This window comes from Alligator sinensis, unplaced genomic scaffold (assembly GCF_000455745.1).
Source record: "Alligator sinensis unplaced genomic scaffold, ASM45574v1 scaffold228_1, whole genome shotgun sequence".
NCBI classification, from domain to species: domain Eukaryota; kingdom Metazoa; phylum Chordata; order Crocodylia; family Alligatoridae; genus Alligator; species Alligator sinensis.
The window spans coordinates 1,677,960-1,682,273 of record NW_005842044.1 but is presented as its reverse complement, the minus strand read 5'-3'; the positions used below and the strand labels follow the sequence as shown (position 1 = coordinate 1,682,273).

Below are 4,314 nucleotides of genomic sequence, written 5' to 3'. Positions count from 1 at the left end.
AGGAGCCGCGGCCGCCCCGCCTGGCTGTCTTTGTCCTCCGGCTTCCCCTGCTGTCTCTCCTCCTCCCCTTACACATGCCCACGCCGCAATCTGGGTTGGAAGCACTTGCTAATTAAGAAGCATTGTTAGCGGCTCTCCTCTCCTGTACCTTACGCCGGATTCCCGGAGGGATTACAGCACTTGGAAATACTAATTAAACCACAAAGAAGAGAGGGGAAGGGAGGGGAAGCCAAGACAAACCCTCAGTGCTGGGAGCCAGGCAAGCGGTAATCCCAGCTGAGCGCCCCCCCAGCAGAAGCCTCGGTGGGTGTCAGGCAGGGAACGGGGGGCTCCCGGCTCTGGCCTTCCTCTGCACGGCTGCTGTCTTCGTTGCCTCCCTCCCTGCCTCTCTCCCCATGGCGGCCTCACAAGCGGCACTTCCAGAATGTGGGTTAACCAAGCAGGGTTTATTGTCTAGCGTGGCCTGCGTCTCCGAGCGGCGCCCAGAGACCGCAACGTAATTAGGACACAGCTTCCCTCATGCAGTCAACTCTCTCGCATCGGTGTGTGTCAGGAGGGTGCAGGCAGGGGACCCAGCTCACTCCAGCTGCCACCCCAGGGCCCCCTGGTACAGGCTGGGGAGCGGGCAAATCTGGAGGGGAGCATGCCTCTGTGCCCAGGGTAGAGCCCTGCCCCTCTGGGGAGGCTCCTGCTGGGCTTTGTGCGGGGCAAAGGCCCTTGAAGGCAACTGGCAGGATCCATCCCTCCACGTGCCCCCCACCTCGGGGCAGCTGAGGGCTCAGGAGCCCACGTGCGAAACCTGGGAGGGAGACGAGATTGCCGGGTCCGTGCTAAGTGCTTTCCAGGGCTCTCCATATTACTCTGGAGGAGAGCGCCAGGGCAGCCATCCTCTCCACCTGCTCCCTTCACCCAAGCTGGAGGGCACCAGCTCCCTGGCCTGCCTTCGCCCGTCTGGAAGGGATGGGAACACCACTCTCGAGAGTGCCTTGCTGTCCGTGGGGTCTCTTGCACCCTCGGCTGGGAGCAGACACCCTCTCCCCCCACCCTGACAGACCGGCCTGGCCTCCCCAAACCCTTGCCCTCTGCTCCATTCCCTCCTGGCGCTATCCAGCACATCTGCCTCCACCCCGAGCTCCCCACGGCCCCCAGCATTGCACCCGCCAGCCGGTTAGCACCCCGCGAGACCCGGCCGTGACAGATCTGTGCCGCTAATGAAGCCACTGCACTGGCGGAGAGGGCGCGGAGGGAGCCGGGGCCGGATTAGCCGATGATCTACGGCCTCTCCGTCCCGGCACAAAGGCTCAATTGAGGGGTTTAATCCTCTCGGCGGTGGGGGTTGAGGAGCAGAGAGAAATGCCGGCGCGAGGCGAGGCGGGTGAGTCACCAGGGCGGGCGGGCCGGGGGCCGATCTGTCAGCGCCCGCCGCGCCGGGGTTACCGATCTCCCCGAGGTAATGGGGAGCCTGTGAAAGGACAGATTAAATGAAGAATAGTCTATTTTAAACTTAATAGGGCATGTCCTGCATTCTGACTGGCGGAGATCACTCGCTAATCGCCAGGGAATGACGGATTTTTTTCCTCCCCTCCCTCCCTCCCTCTCTCCTTCTCTTCTCCCCTTTCATCATCGCAGCTGCGCTTGCAGCCGCCGCTCGGGGAAAGCAAATCAAATGCAGGCTGCCCAACCCCCGCCCCCACACACGGAGGCCGCTGCGGGGGCAGGCGGCTGCCCTGGGTGGCCACACATGCTGGGAGGGTCCAGACCCTGCGGGGTGAGGAAAGGGCCCCCCCGGACGTCTCCTCGGGTGGGACCCACGTGCCCTCAGGACAGGCACCTCTCTCGGGAGGATGCCGCGGCAGAGGAGGCCTGTCAGCCGGGTGCTTGGTCCAGCCCAGCAGCTCTCGGTCACTTCTGCGCTGGGGTCGTTGCCCATCAAACCAGAACCCGGCAGCGTGGGAAAGGCAGGGCTTGCCTGGCCTGCTGGCACCTCGCTTGGAGGTCACGTCCCCAACGTCGAGGACCGTGATGACCTGTGCGTCTCCCCCAGTATTTGGTGGCTCCATCCCCTGGAAGGGTCTCGCTGGGGCAGACCAGTCGCCCCTCCACCGAGACCACCAGCTGGGCCCCACACTGTCCCATTGAGGCCTCCCATCCCCTCCCTGCTCTGCTTTGCTTTGAGGAGGGGCAGGGGGAACCTTCCTCCGATGAAACTGGCTGAGCTGGGGGCGCTGGGGCTGATGCCGGCCTGTCCCAGGCGACGCCTGACTGCCCTGCTTGTTTTATGGCCGTTATCAAAGGCCTGCTGGATTTATCCTGGCTGCGCTGTTTCAAGCTCCATAGGCGTCTGTATCCTCCCTGGATGATTAATGGCGCCCGAGAACAAAGCTGCCTGTAAATCTCCAGGCAGGTAGGACATGGGCTTGCTGTCAGCTGCCCCCCTTCTCGCTCGCTCCTGCCTGATCTCAGCTCCGGCTGGATGGAAAGGGACACACGCACTTCCCTGCCTATAGACCTGGCCTCCCTAAAAGCTGGAAAGGGGTCACTCGGTTTATACTACAGCTATACGGACCTGGCCCCCTAAGCAGCTGGGAGGGGGTGAGTGGGTTTATATTGCAGCTATATGGACCTGGCCACCTAAGCAGCCAGGAGGGGGTCAGTGGGTTTATATTGCAGCTATATGGACTTGGACCCCTAGGTAGCTGGGAGGGGCTCAGTGAGTTTATATTGCAGCTATATGGACCCGGCCCCCTAAGCAGCCAGGAGGGGGTCAGTGGGTTTATATTGCAGCTATATGGACTTGGACCCCTAGGTAGCTGGGAGGGGCTCAGTGAGTTTATATTGCAGCTATATGGACCCGGCCCCCTAAGCAGCCAGGAGAGGGTCAGTGGGTTTATATTGTAGCTATATGGACTTGGACCCCTAGGCAGCTGGGAGGGGCTCAGTGAGTTTATACCACCGCTCCCCAAGGACGAAGCCTCCCACATGGGAAAGGCAGGGTCTCCATTCACCCAACCCGTCCTCTCCAGCCCCGGGGTGCCCTCATTCTGCTCCCTGCTGGCTGCCCTGACCTCCTCCCATCTTCTCCGGTCGCTGGAGCAGGTCGGAGGGGGCCTGCGAGGCGTGGGGGGTGCCCGCGAGCCGCAGGAAGCGAACAGATGTTCCCGCTCATTAAAAATTCCAATCAACGGGCCCCATCTCTTCCAATTAATTATGGGCGACGTGTCTTGTGAAGAGACGATGAAGTCTCGAGGAGCGATCAGCTGCTCGCCCAGGGTTTGCTGCGGTCGTGTTTAGTAAATACACTTGACTGATGAAGGCAGGTCCCCCAGCGGCGCGGCTCTGCCAGGCACCGAGCTCCTTCGCTCTTCCCCGCCGCGCGTTCCAAGATGTCACTCTCCGGTGAGAGGAAGATGGATGGGCTGCCGTCCTTCCAGAGGGCAGGCGGTGCAAACCCGCGCGCCTTGCAAGAGGAGCTCCACGCAGAAGCGTCCCTGGCTCCTGCGCTGGAAAAAGAGAGGCTTAGAGGGCAGAGAGAACGCAACTGGCTCTGTGGGCTGAGTCTGTGCCCGCGGTGCAGTGCTTGGAGATGGGCAGAGAGGTGTCCGCACCATGCCAGGGCACCCAGCAGCCTTCAGGGCCTCTGGCACAGCCCTCCCCAACCCTGACCCCGACCCTCTCCCAGCCTCTTGGGCTGCAGGGGAAGGGATCAAGGAGAAAGCCTGGCAGCACCCAGGTGGAAAGGAGATGCCGAGGATGTCCTGGCCTTGTCCTGCCTCTAGCAGCCAACAACCACCACTGCTTGTCCCCATCAGGTGGCACGAGGGTTAACACAGGGAGGAGAAAGGTGGTAGGACATGTTCCCAGCAGGTGCTGAACAGCCCTGTGGTTGCGAACAGGAGCAAGCCGTCACCCCTGGCTCCAGCCAGAAAGGCCCTTGGCGGGTGTCGGAGTCCATACGGGCTCCGGTTGCCTGGCTGGGAAAAGGGAGCAGAGCTGGGGTTAGTCCCCAAAGGGTTCAGGGAGCCATGGCTGGAGCCTAGGCGGGGCGGTCAGGAGATTGGGGTCATGGCCCAGCTGTGCTGCTGCCCTGGCCACCCCTGCTCCCATGCCCTAGTTGCCCTTGCAGACTCTTTGGACGTGGAGCATCTCAGTGCCTTCTGTTGCCCCAGGCATGCCCGGGGACTCCCTGTGAGCGCAGCTGAGCCCCTGCAGCCCCCGGTCCTTCTTCTCGGAGGATTTCGGTGGCAGCAGGGCTTCCTGTCTCTGCGGCTGCCACCTTCCCCAGCAACAGACGGGGGGGCCCCGCCCTCCGTGCCC

At 62.4% G+C, this 4,314-nt stretch overlaps 1 protein-coding gene across 4 annotated transcripts in view; it reads left to right on the top strand.

Annotated features, from left to right (window-relative positions):
* The window catches only part of GSE1 (Gse1 coiled-coil protein), a 194,380-nt gene that overhangs the window by 173,063 nt on the left and 17,003 nt on the right, over positions 1 to 4,314 (top strand). The gene's annotated exons all lie outside the window — the stretch shown is intronic.